Raw genomic sequence first — 14,902 nt, 5'->3', positions numbered from 1 at the left:
CCGTATCAATGACTAATATGGGGCCCTACCCACATAAAACAAACATAATAGAGCAGAAAAAGCAAGGATGCCTGTTGGTTTGTATCAATGGTAGCTATATAATATATTACGTGCACTTTCAGCTCCATGAACAGGCAGCTCAACATAGAAATAATCCAACCTTATTTGATTAAAACTACTATATACAATTATACAGCGCCTAACCTGTCTCAGCAGGAATAACTACATCGTCATGTTCTTGTTCTACTAGCAATGTTTGATAGGGCTGTGACGATACGCGATACTCAGATCCACGTGTCACTGTGTGAGAAAGCAGAATTTTTATTTAAATTTGGGCAATTCCAGCATTATGGACGTGACATTTGCAGTCAAAACTTAAATATAAATTACACAGGCGTCGATTTCGGTGGGGACGGTGGCTACGCGTACCCACCAGATTTCGTCACGAGTCATTTTGTACCCACCACTTTTAACTTCCGTCCATATTAATTTGACTTTTGCTTCGATTTTTTTACCGTTTTCAGTGGTTATGAGGAGCAATATGAGAGAGAAATTTGGTAATCATTGTCTGACCCAACAAAAAAACATTATAATCTTCATTTAATTTTATTTTTCGTGTTCGCATTTATGAGGGAAAAAACAACGTGTCAGTTCTCGATTACGGACGCGAGCGCTCTGAAAGCGGCACTAACAGACTGCTTTAAAACTTTCACAGAGATCTCAAACAGAACAGCTGCCTTTCTTTAAAATGAATTTCGTTTTGTATTAATTATATCTTAATTTTAATCAATGTTTCATGAACCAATTGCCTGGACTTAATAAATAAGAAGTATATAGCAGACAACATGGAGGCGCCGGGGAGTGAACCGGAGTTCGTCTCATAAATGAACCGAAACTCAGCGTAAAATGCACATTCACATTCACAGCGTATTTAGACACATTTAGACGCATTCATAATCATTACTTTTACTGGTTCTTTGTGGATACATAAATACAGTGCTACTACTTATAATGCTACTTCACTTTTTTTTAGAACAGAAAGAACTGAGGGAGAGATGAGTGCAAAAGAGAGGACCAGACCGTATAGGGAGCGAATTAAAAAGGATCCACAGAGAAAGGAGGCAATCCTAAGAGAACGACGGAGAAAGTAAATCAAACTGAAATGTTGCCATATACATCTTACAATAATTCAGGGATCTTGCTGAGTGACTGAACGACTGCGTATTATTCAGTATCAGAATAGACCTGTGAGGTTCAGGTTCAACAATAGTTACATAATAAGCTTGTTATTACAGAATAATAATCTATATTGTGTTTTATAAGAAATTGACAAGTAAGTGGTTACATTTGTAGGGAAAACACAGTAGGTCATGAGTTCATAATTGAGTATACATTATATTAATTTCTCTGTTGATCCAGTCATCTATATTCTCTCATTATTTCAAACAGATATCATGGAGAGAAGGCTCTCAGGGAATTGGATACATTCAACATTAAAGCACTAGGAAGGAAGAGACAAACTGAGCTGAGGAAGATTCGGAAGGAATCCAAAAAAAGATGCAGGGCAAAGGAAAAGGCATTCCTTGCCATTCTTAACACAACACCAGCGTCTCCTGACAGTGAACTGAAGAGCCAGTGGACCCTCCAGCAGGACCTGTGGCCCAACCTCCCCCTGAACTTCCAGTGTTGAACCAACAATAAGGGTCAAAGTTACTTTTGGTGAGCTATGTTTTGCAGTTTATATTGTTGAAAAAAACTATAAAAACAAATGTCCTCCATAATTGTTACAATAAACACTATATATTCTGACTCTTTTTATGCAATGACTATCTTTGTCCTTTGGTGTGATGTTTCGTCCTATGGTATGACAAACATAAACAACAGAAAAATATACTTATTTTAAAATATCTTTTAAAAAAAGAGTCAAGTTTGGCATTAGGAGAGTTACAATAACATCTCCTCTTAGATAGGTACAATTTCAAACAGTTTTGTAAGGTTGGCGAAAAGGTTTTATTGACACTCGTAGGGAAAAGTTTATCAAGTTCATCTATTCATGGTGAAAATTATTCTAATTAGTACTTTCATGTCAAATAAATATCACTTTAAGAAAATAATGTTTTAATAATGTGAACAATTCTGTCAATTTTTTTATGTTATTTAATATAATTTCTTAGTACTTTTTAAATGTCACACCATAGGACACATTTACAGCACTGTTGAGTGAAAACGTGAAAAAAATATGTGAAGTCATTGACAAAATGAGTGACCACTACTGTTTTCTGAAACTGCAGTTTTCATACTCCTTAAACATATGTATTTTTTCTTAAAAAGTTACGTTTTCCAAAAAAAGTACTTTTTCTTGGCCATTTGTCAACTACCCAAAAGTGTATGATTTAACTTTTCCCCATAGTCTAGTGTTTAAAACAAAACAAAAATCGCAGTACATATCGTATCGGCACCCAAGTATCGTGATAATATTGACTTGGGATATAGTGTATGTGTGTGTGTGTGTGTCTGTCTGTGTGTGTGAGTGAGTGAGTGAGTGAATGTGTGAGAGTGTGTGTGTGTGTGTGTGTGTGTGTGTGAATGTGTGAGTGAGTGTGTGTGTTTGTGTGTGTGTGCATGTGCGTGTGTGTGAAAATGTTAATGTTTACAACCAGGGCTTGACATTAACCCTCTGGGGACCTAAGTTCATAATGCTCTGTTAATTTTAAACTTTCATTTTCGTGTTATACATCAATCGATCCTGTTCAGTTTCTTTTTTTTTTCTGTGTACTCACAATAAAAATAAAGTGTTTTGCTTTTTGCCAAATAAAGAAAAATTAACATGATGCGAGTTCTGCACTCTCTCTGTCAGTGAACTCCAATTTGAAACGCGTTCGAAAATGATCTATAACTCCGCGAAAATTCAGTCAAACAGGCAAACATACCCACGGGCATAAAGCTTGAGATCTCATCTTTTAAATGAAGTAATTTATATAAAAACAAATATTCACAGCTTCTGTAATCTGTATGAAAAGAGAGTGATTCCAGTCGAGCTCATTACGAGCTCATTCACTTTAATTCGTTCACGCCTACTCACGGAGCGCGCTATTCACAAGATAATGTGTTAAGCCATCTATGCAAAATAGGTAAACGCCCCCAAGCAAATGCATTAAACGCTTCAAGTTTCATCATTCAGTCACCTGCGCGTTGGGAAGATGGCACGATACGCCGGTGCAGAAGCCCTTCAGCTCGTCCTGGATACTAGCGACGAAGAGTCCACATTTTCATCAGAAGAAGAGCGCGACTACTCTGATGACGACCGTTTGTATTTTAAAGAGCGACTTGATCCAGCCGTGGATAGAATTTCGGATGAGTAAGTATTTAGTCTTACTTGCAGTAGTTGACAAGCTATTCAATATAAACATGAAGCTTACATATTATACCGGGTGGACTATTTTCCACTTGCCATCCAGAGTATTGACATTTGATATCTACCTATAGCCTATTCAACACGATCTAATGAAAGTGCATATCTATACCATGAATTTAATATCTCGTACCATTTTTTTTTTTTTTAGTGCATATGCTACGCACTGTAAACCCCTTGGTTAGGAAATTTGTATTTGTATGTGTAAATGATATGTTTAGATCATTATGTATGAAAGCTAGAATTCAGAAATTATTTTAGAAAATAGGCCTAGGTGTTTAGATTATATTTTGACTAGTTTAAATGCTGCCTCATTATCATTAACGATGCATGCTCGCAAATATCAGTTGTAAATGTGTGTAAATGTGCTGAAATGTGTAAATATACCCAGTTAACCCCCTGAGGTCGGCGATATCGCCGGCGATACCAGCTCGCTTTTTTTTTTATCAGTGTAAAAGAAACTCATAAATACTCTGTTGACTTTGATTTTTCATAGGAGTTTCATACATCAATCGATTCTGTTAAATGTGTATTATTTTTGTGTATACTCACAATAAAAACAAAGTGTGGTGCTTTTCGCCAAATAAAGAAAAATAAACACGAAGCGAGTTCTGCCTTCTCTCTGCATTCTGAAACACATCCGAAAATGAACTGTAACTCAGCGAATACTTCTCACACAGACACGTGAGATATGTCTTTATGAAGCTTGAAATCTCTTCTTTTAAATGAAGTAATTTATATAAAAAACAAATGTTTTCAACTCATGTAATCCGTTTGAAAGCAAGGAGAGGTACCGTTTTGACTTCTGCCTCATTATCTCTAAAATAAGCTGCGGCCGCCCCGCCCCCGGCGCTATTCACATGGTAAATAGTTTAGGTGATCTAGTATGCATCGCATACGCCCCCCGATCAATGCCATAAAAACACAGTTTCTTCATCAGACTTACTGATAGTTCATCGCGTTTTGAGTATGGCAGGCTTCTCCGGTAAAGACGCCCTTCAGATGATTCTGGACAGCGAGGAAGAATGCACCTTTTCCTCAGAGGAAGATTGTAACTCAGACGACGAACGGCAGCATTTTGAAGAGCGAATTTATCCCACCGAGGACACAATTTCGGAGTAAGTTTTACTTAAAAGTCTTTTGTCTTTTATTTTTCGTATTCGCATTTATGAGGAAAAAACAATATTACGTGACAGTTCTCCATTATGGACGCGAGCGCTCTGAAAGCAGCACTAAAAGATTTTCAAACTTTCACAGAGACCTCAAAACAGAAAGTACAAATCCTTTCTTTAAAACGAATTTCGTTTTGTATTAATTGTATCTTAATTTTAATAATTTTTTCATTAACAAATTTCCTGGATTTAATACATAAAAAGTAAATATAGGCTAGCAATCACAACATAAGGTGCTTGAACTGGAGATCATCATTAACCAGACCATAGCCTACTCGCCTCACATGTCTAAAAAATGTGAAATATATTTACAGAAAGCTGGTTCTAAACAAAACCATCCAAAACAAAAAACTATGTAGCCTAATAAATGTGCATTTCTCCGGTGCGTTCACTAGCCTACTGCGAAGATCGCGAGTCAATAGCCTATCGTCAACTTCATCTTTGCCAGAAGTTAATAAACAATTAAAATGTCTCATTGCAATATTTTACATATTCATAATCATTACTTTTGGTGGATCTTTGAGGCAGCTTTTTAGGTTTATGGCGTTTTGGAAAAGAGCTCTTCACGTACAAACACCGTTTCACCAAGGCACAGCGGCCCTTCAGCACATCAGGTGTGAACTACTAAATATGCATGATCGTTTACGCCCCATCCGCATATTGGCTTTCCAAACTAGAAGTGTTTCACAAAACTTAAATCAATGTATCGTTTTATGTGAATGATTAGGCAGGATGATTTTCACATCATTTTGAAGAAAAAACTCTAGGCGAGGACATCCATTAGTCAAAAGTCTTATTGACACATATTTACTATGTGTTTTGTGGCCTTATTTCAGAAACTTTAGTTTTTAGTTTTTTCAATAACCATGCATAAACATTATTCTCTCAAAAATGAAAACATGTACATACACGTGGCTCACATATTATGGTAGCCCTGTTTGTGCTTTATAGAGTGAATTTACACCTTTGCCATTAATATGTTTATAAGAAACTGAAAAAAGCACAAATGTCAGGGCATGTCAGAACATCTCAAGGGCCCCAAAAACAGCCCAGACCCCAGAGGGTTAATGAAGTGCGCATATGTTTGCGGTGTGCCTCTCACCGTGTGACCAGACCAGGGGTGTGTATATGTCACACCCCTGGTCTGAATCTCATTAATATTGATGGGCCATTACCACTCCCATGCATAAACCTTTTCTGACAAAAAAACTGTCTTACAATGTTTAAATCAATGTATTGTTTTATGTGAACGATTAGGCAGGATGATTTTCACATCATTTTGAAGCCAGAACTCGAAGCGACAACATCCATTAGTCAAAAGTCTTGTGGACACATATTTAGTATGTGTTTTGTGGTCTTATTTCAGCAACTTTCATTTTTATTTTTTTCAATAACCACGCATAAACATTATTCTCTTAAAAATACAAACATGTACATACATGTTACTTACATATTATGGTAGCCCCATTTGTGCTATATAGAGTGAATTTACACCTTTGCCATTAACATGTTTATAAATAACTGAAAAAAGCACAAATGTCAGGGCATGTCAAAACATCCCAAGGGCCCCAAAAACACCTTGGTCCCCAGAGGGTTAACCCCCGCCAACCCGCCAAATGCGGGTGGATTTTGCTCTTGGCGGGTAACATAGTCACTCCAACTAGCCACTTTGGCGGGTTGAATAATTGCAGTTATTCAAAAGGCATCTGAAATAAGTGTGACACAACTCCCATGAGTATTAGGGCTGTAAACGTCAACGAATATTCTAAATTCGAATATATATTCGAATAGTTTTAAAAAACAGAATTTCGAAGGTGAAAAGGAATATTCGAATGTGGAAACACGCCCGCGGTAGCAGAGGCGCGGCTGTCTGCTTTGCGCTGCCTGAGGGGTCAGGGACAGGTCACAGGAAGAAGCATTAACGTTAAACAGAAACATTACTAAAGTGTCTGCTACTGCACTGACTGAATAGACATTGCATGAATAAGGTAGGTTAGATACAGCAGTTTCATGCACCGCTTCCACTGGTTTGATTATTTACCGTTTCATGTCAAGGAAAAGTTCCATATGTTTACCTCAGCACAGCTCGCTCGGAGCGTTCAATGTCGGTTCTATATACTGTAAAACTTCAATCAATGTTAATAATATTTGTTTCAATCACTGAATGAAGCCTGTTATATAAGAGTCGCGACCTTAAATTGCTTGCACAAAACTCTTGATCAGCACTCAACATTTGCTTTGTTGTTGTTCATTTAAACCGTTATGCGCAGAGAGCGTGACGCCTCATTCGCGCCGCAAGATCTCCAGACGCACGTAAACGCATCTTTACATGACTTAACATTGAAATCACTCGCGCCAGGTGCTCTATTCGCGTTTGATGTGAACGCAGCATGAGGGTGAGGGCGAGAGAGAGAAATAATGAGAGTGCGAGTGAGCGAGAGTGAGCGAGAGTGAGGTCTGCGGTCTTTGCCATTAGTTGATTTACTTGTTTTTGTGTAGGTAATACGTTGTCAAATATGTTTAAACTTAAATAAACTACCTATACAAGTAGTTATGTCTCTTTGTATTAATTTGTCCTGTTATTGACGTAATGCGAGTCATTGACAAAATGCGCAACCAGATGTTCGAATAGTTCGAATATAGGCTATGTGTTTTTTTAGAGGGAATCTTCGAACGTCATTTTTGAGCAATTTTGACAGCCCTAATGAGTATTACATGCACACAGTGTTGCCTTGCGCGCTAGTGACCGACGACACAGAAACGAAGAGACAGCTAGCTGCCCTGCTGGAGTTACGTTGTATGCCGGTGGAGCTATGTGGCGACATATAATACATAATACATGGTTTTATTTAAAAAAAGGAGCTTTACACACAACTTTATCAGAGCTAATGATAATGACCTGTATTGTTATATATTTATGTAGTCTTGATTTGGGTGTGTATAATGGTTTTACATTTAAAAGGGTTGTAAATCTAGTTCAAGATTTAGCATGCCATAGTCAACTTTTATCAGGTAATTTCACAACAACAAAAATGTGGCTAGTAAAAATGCTGTGTGGCTAGTAACTTTGGAAAACCACTAGCCACATTGGCTAGTGAGCAAAAAAGTTAATGTCAAGCCCTGTTTACAACTCTCATGCCCCCCCCATCGAGTCTGCGAGCTCGTCAGTGCGTGTGCACTTTTTCTCTCCGCCGCTTCGTACAATCCAACACTCCTGCGAGCTTCAGGCGTGTGCATGTGAGACTGTGACGTGCGTGAGGGGGAACTGTGGCGTGTGCACGAACTGTGATTAGCTGCGTTTACATGGACGCTTATAATCGGATTGACGGCTCAGTCGAACTAAAAAACCTTCATGTAAACACCTTAATCGATCTGACTGAGCCCGATCCCATTGGAATTTCGATGGGATTGAAAGGGAAGGTTTATTCCTTTTGTAATCCGATCGAGAGAACGTGTAAACACTTGATCGGATTGAAAACCGAAACTGAAAGGACTGCGCATGTGCAATGACGTTGAAATAGCGTAATGACGTATCATGCGCGGAACGAGCTGTTCTTCCTGTTGATTTAAGTGTCCTCTAAACGAGTGTCCCGTTATTCTGAAATTCTCATTTCACTCGTATATTCTTGTTTGCTGTAACCCGACCGACCCTGTCAATTTAGGGCCGACCCAATTATTTATTTATTTTCCCTTTTAGTCCGACCGACTTTTTTTTACTCTTCAAACAACAAATACAAATGCAATAAAATAATATAGAGGAGAATAGTTATGCGTGAACAGCGGCAGTATATTCATGCAGTGTGCGCATGTCAAAACATCTATTCCGATCAGAATCTTGTGACATATAAACGCACAGATCAACCCGATTACTGTATTTATCGTTCGTGTAAACACCGTGTTCGGATTCATCAATCGGATTATTCCGACTGAACCCAAAGGTGTCCATGTAAACGCAGCCACTGTCAGTCAGATCTCACACAGCCCTGCGCTGATTGGACCAGAAGAACCGGGAGCGATGGATTTTTGCAGAACAAGTAACAGGTTCTAGCTGGAGGTAGAAGCGTGGGATTTTCTCTAAAACCGGCTGATTTATGTTGTTCTGTCGGAGCATAGTGTCGGTTTCAGTGAATATGATCAAAAAATCTTGCCGACTTCAGCTTTAATATTAATGTAATTAATGTCCAATAAAGGCTGTATTAAAGCACTTAATGACATTTTCTGATTTTCTGTGACCTAATCTAAAGTGAGAACTATTTATGGTTAATAAGTTGTTAACAAAGCATTATCTAACTCTTTACATAAGAGCAAATTAAACAATAACACTTTGTTAATTACAATGAAAATGAATGAAGAACTCACTATTTGTATATAGTCTCTTAATATATTAACTACAGCTTATACTATTATATACTATACATTAACTATAAACTAATATAAAACTCCTTTTGTATGTAATGGTGTAATTCTTCTTTCAAAAATAACAAAATAAATTAAAGATGAATTTGACTGATAGCATTATTATTATTATATTCAAGATTTCCATAGATATGGTGATATAGTTATTTTGGCCATGATAATCATGTAGTGATGAATCTGATATGGTGACAGTCCTGGTTCAGGAGAAACACACACCACTTCCCTCTTTTCAGCTGCACACACACATTTTGAGGAAATGTTCACGCTTTTACAAGGGTCTGCTTGCACAAGCATTACAAGGCAAGTTGATTTACACCAAACATTTGTGCTTTAAAAACCCTCTTCACTGTATCCTGCATCTGTCGTCTGGTTTGTAGTTCGTCCGGTTTATTTAACTGTTAGATTTACTTTCTTTAGGGAGATAATAATATAGTAAGATGTAAATGTTCCTCTTCAGGGAGACTCCTCACCGCTGCCTTCTACCGCCGGCAGGATCTGACGGTTCAAGCAGGAATCTGTCGCTGAACCACCGGATGGGGCTTACGCCAAAGATATACTGTATACACTATCTACATATTAATCCTTATTCACTCCGAGTCTTTATGGTAGAGATGATCTTACCACAGTTCCTCCAGTTTACAGTGAGGATTCTCCAGTACAGCGGATAACAGCTTCACTCCTGAGTCTCCTAGTTTATTCTCAGACAGATTCAGTGTTCTCAGGTGTGAGGGGTTTGATCTCAGCGCTGAAGCCAGAGCAGCACAACCTTCATCTGTGACACCACAATTCCTCAACCTGTAGAGAACAATGACACACATCAAGCCTATATCCAGAGATAAACACAACACTTAAACAATAAATAACATAATGCTGTCAATATGAAATATAAACAAATACTCATTAGTTCATGTTGTTAAATTACATCAGTTAGGATTAGGGGATTGAATATACAGTTTGTACAGTATAAATATCATTATTTCTATGGAAAGTCCCCATAAAACCTGAAAACCCAACGTGTGTGTGTGTGTGTGTGTGTGTGTGTGAGTGTGTGTGAGTGTGTGTGTGTGTGTGTGAGTGTGTGTGTGAGAGTGTGTGTGTGTGTGTGTGTGTGTGTGTGTGTGTGTGTGTGTGTGTGTGTGTGTGTGTGTGTGTTAGGGCTGTGCAATTAATTGAATTTCGATTTCGATTTTTGCTCCCAACGATCACCAAAATAGTACAATCGAGTAAAAACGATTATTTTGCTATGTTAAAACGCTCTAATTTTGTCTCGTGTTCTGAATGGCGCACGCACACCCACATCCGCCCCTCCCGAAGCCGTAAACTCCCTCAGGTTGAATGTTTAAACTGATAAGACTTAAAAAGAAGTGAAAATGATACACTTTAGTTACGATGCAATGCTGGCCCGATTGTGCAAGGGACAATTCCGTCATGTCCCGACTCCTAATGCGATAGTGTAGTTTCGACGCTTGCCTTGTCCAACGCATTTTGAGAGACGGAGAGAGAGAAGACGCAGCGCTGCTGAACACTCACGCGGTTTGTGAAATTGCGTCTTGGAGAAAGTTTTAAAATTATTGATTTTTTATTGATTATATTGTGGATTCATTTAGGCTACTCATACAATCTACATGCTAAAGTGAATCAATGTTTGTGGGGGAATTTCCCGCATTATAAGTGGTAGACCTGCGGGTATTATTAAAATACTCATTTAAGTATTATCTGTTATATTATTTATTTTAATAGTTCAAAAAGTCTTATCAATGTTCAAATTTCGATGTGTTGAAAGGTGTCTTTCTTGGTAACACTTTACAATAAGGTTCATTAATTAGCATTAGTTAACTAACTAATAATGAACAATACTTCTACAGCATGTATTAATCTTAGTTGATATTAATTTCACCATTTACTAATACTTTATTAAAATGAAAGGTTGTATTTGTTAACATTAGTTAATGCAATGTGAACTAACATGAACAAACAATGAACAGCTGGATTTTTATTAACTAACATTAAAAAAAGAATAATAAATACTGTAACAAATGTATTTCTCATTGTTAGTCCATGTTAGTTAATACATTACAACTAATTAACCTTATTGTAAAGTGTTACCGTGTCTTTTTAATAAATGCAACATGTTCCCAAAGTCATGTGAAATAATCGTGTTACATAATCGTGATTTCAATACTGACCAAAATAATCGTGATTATGATTTTTTCCATAATCGAGCAGCCCTAGTGAGTGTGTGTTTGTGTGTGTCTGTGTGTGTGTGTGTGTGTGTGTGTGTGTGTGTGTGAGTGAGTGTGTGTGTGTGTGAGCTTAATGCATTTGTAAACATTTGAGCGAATTGCTTAAAGTTATTTAAACTTTAGAGTGATTAAGAAGCACGGATAAATGAACAATAAGGAACGTTTCGTGTGTCCCGTTTCGTGGGGTTTGAATGGTCAAATACACACAAAATTACGTAATAAACACCATCTTGCTTCTTGTGTGCGAGCTCAATTTTTATAATGACTTTACACAACAGTTTGACAATGTAATCGAGTCACATGACAATGGTAAGTGCTTACAATCTTGTGTATTAAGATATGAAGTATTTCTTATGGCCAGTTAGATTGGTGTCTGCTGTACTTCATGGATTTATGTATTAAGTCTGAGTTGTTTTTATCTGCACCATCATATTACAGACAACTGGTGTAATTATGCAGTTCGGGAGACGAATGATGATTCCAAAGCAAGACATGCATATACACTACAGTCAAAAGTTTTGGATCGGTAATATTTTTGAGGTTTTTAAAAGAAGTCTCTTCTGCTGCATTTATTTGATTAAAAATAAAAAATAACAGTAATGTTGTGAAATATTATTCCAATTAGGGGTGTGCACGAATATTCATATTTCTAATATTCGGTCTGTAATTATTATTCGAAAAATAAAATATTATTTGAATTTTACTACGTTGCTTTGCTGGCCGTAAATGCAGTGAATCCATGATAAATCCCAAGCACTAACTCGCAGTTATAATTTAATGCAGTGGGTGGCGCTGTGGAGCCTGTTAACAAGTTGATTGTATTTGATCATAATGTTGTCCTCTGCCTTTTACTTGAAAATGATGAAAATGATCTTACTACATGATCTTACAAAATGTAACTACTTTTGATCAAATTAATGAATAAATCTGAGTTATAATATCATCACCACAATGAGAAATCACATGAAATCCAAACAGCAGACGAATGAGGAAAGACAGCTGTCCATCACTGCATTCACGACTGCAAGTTAGCGCAGCTGGACCCCGCGTGATCCGAGATGATGACTTATCTAACAGCAAAATGATTTTGAGACATATACTTCCTTCAAGTTTGGCTGAGGGAGACAGGTTTAAGAACAGAAAACGCAAAGTGCTGTTAGAAACTCAGAACACCGCTGTCTTTGTGTCTCTGAAACGTCTGTCAGCGCAGCGCGTTTTCTCACTCGAGCATAAACTGCTGGCGGCGCCCCTGCATGTGGAGATTATTGTTCTTCTCAACATAAACGTGAAACAAACACGATAATCATACGCTGACTTGAGTGTGTGTGCGTTCTGTACGAGATCTGGCGCAGTCTGCTTTATTCTGCGCTTTCTTCGTTCGCGCTGCTTGAGCTTAAATGCTTTTGTTCTTTATATTTCTTGTTTACACATAGGCCTACTGTTTAATGTTTTTAACTGAAAGAAAATTTAACATATATTGTTAGCTTGTTGTGTATATTGCCTAATCGTAAGCTTGTTCAGAAATGGTGACAAAAACGTAAAAAAAAAACATTTTTTCATTTAATGTCATTTAAATAAACAAATATTCGAATATTAAACTTTTATGAGCCCGAATATTCGAATGCAATATAGGCTTGGGCGGTATCCAAATTTTGATACCGTCAAACCTCCTCCCTATTTTACCGGGGTATACGGTATTACCGTGACTAATTAAAAATTATGACATAAGGCTCAGACAGCGTCACCAAACTATTGGCTTGTGCCTACACCGTTCAGAAACTGAATACCAGATCGGGCAATACAAAATAAAAAAATCAAGCCCAACCCCTGCACGTTGTGTCCGAGCCCGGCTGACGGCATTAAATGTAATTATGAGTGCAAGCCCGATTTAGACTTGACTATTTTTAATACGTGGGCCGTTATAATATGGCGGCGCCAAATAATTTTTAACGCAGGTGCTGAGGGGGTGCTAGATATAAATACTATTAATAAATGAACAAAAATGGGACACTTAATATATAATATTTAATTATTTTAATTATCAAAATTAAAGTATTAATTTTATTAAATTAAACAAGCACAACATTCAACATTCAATCAAATATTATTAAAGATTTATTATTATTAATACATTTTTTCAACATAATATCTCATTATTTTGAAATGTGTGCGTGCAACAAGAAAGAAGTGCATTTGTAAATCCGGTGACACGCGTCCATTGATTTTTATTAATACAACTTTTCTGTCAGCGTCTGCTGCAAAGATTAAGTTGACGATCGCCATCTCCTAGTGAACGCGCATATATAGAGAGAAATGCAAATCATGGATTACATAAACAGAAGGTATAGGCTAGCCTTTTTCTTTTCGTTTTCAATTGTTTCGTTTAAAGAAATTGACAATCGGCATCTCCGTAGTGAACGCGCCTATAGAGAGAAATGCAATCAGAGAGTATGCTGCCTATATTTCTTTTAGTTTTGTATTGTTTCGTTTAAAGAAATTTACGATCGCCATCTCCATGAACGATAGAGAGAAATGCACATCATGGATTACATAATCAGAGAGTAGGCTAGCCTATTTCTTTTTGTTTTGAATAGTTTCGTTTAATGAATTTGATGATCGCCATCTCCACATCATGGATTAAATAATCAGCGAGTGGTCTATTTCTTTTCGTTCTGAATTGTTTCGTTTAATGAAATTTCAAGCTTTATTTAGATATAGGCCTATCTGTCATGTCTGTGAGGCATACACTGAGTTTCGGTTAATTTATGATGAGATTTCAATGCAATCATGTCGTGATTATTGTCTGCTATATTTTATTCTTATTTATTAAATCCGAGCAATTGGTTGATGAAAAATGTATTAAAATTAAGATACAATTTATACAAAATTCACTTTAAAGAACGGCCTTTTACAAAACGAAACTTAATTAAGTGGTAAAAATGTCTGACTCCCGATGCATCCCATCTTACTCGTGCGTTCACTTTTTATTATCATCATAGATGAAAAAAATAACATTAAAATATTTTAACAAATATGAACTAATGTGCTCATTTAATGAACTCGGGGCAAAATGCATCCTCGCAGCAGTGAGTGGGTGGTTGTTTCGGAGATGCGACATCAGGTTAGAGGTGTTTCCATCTCTCGTGGTCACCTTTTTATTGCACAATTTACAAATTACCTTGTCAGTATTTACCGCCTCTCCCTTCTCTCTCTCTCTCTCTCCTCCACACTGTCACTTGATGACAACCACACATAAGCATTTTTAGGCATTAAATAAATTATATTTATATATTATATATTATATATGAGTGCCGGTAATGACGGTATTGAAACTGATACCGTTGCTATTTTAAGACCCCACGGTATACGATATTACCGTAATACCACCCAACCCTAATGCAATATTTTTGAAAATGCCCATCCCTACTTCCAATGTGTAAAAGCTCTTTTCTACGTGAATATATAGTAAAGTGTAACTTTCTATTCATCAAAGAATCCTGAAAAAAAATTGTACACGAGTGTTTTCAACATTGATAATAATAATAATGAATGTTTTATGAGCATCAAATCATCATAGAATAATTTCTGAAGGATTATTCAGCTTTGAACACAGGTATTAATTACATTTTAAAATACATTAAAATAGAAAACAGTTATTT

At 36.9% G+C, this 14,902-nt stretch overlaps 1 pseudogene across 1 annotated transcript in view; it reads right to left on the bottom strand.

Moving 5' to 3' along the window:
* LOC311091358 (NLR family CARD domain-containing protein 3-like) overlaps positions 1-14,902 on the bottom strand; it is a 106,367-nt pseudogene that overhangs the window by 46,878 nt on the left and 44,587 nt on the right. Inside the window, exon 9 of the transcript XR_014609620.1 lies at positions 9,622-9,795. The product of XR_014609620.1 is annotated as an NLR family CARD domain-containing protein 3-like (transcript). The remainder of the gene's footprint in view (positions 1-9,621; positions 9,796-14,902) is intronic.

The sequence above is a fragment of the Abramis brama genome (genome assembly GCF_963993115.1).
Source record: "Abramis brama genome assembly, chromosome: 10".
In the NCBI taxonomy this organism is placed as follows: domain Eukaryota; kingdom Metazoa; phylum Chordata; class Actinopteri; order Cypriniformes; family Leuciscidae; genus Abramis; species Abramis brama.
Note: the sequence above shows the minus strand (reverse complement) of the source record. Positions and strands in the feature narration are given on the sequence as shown.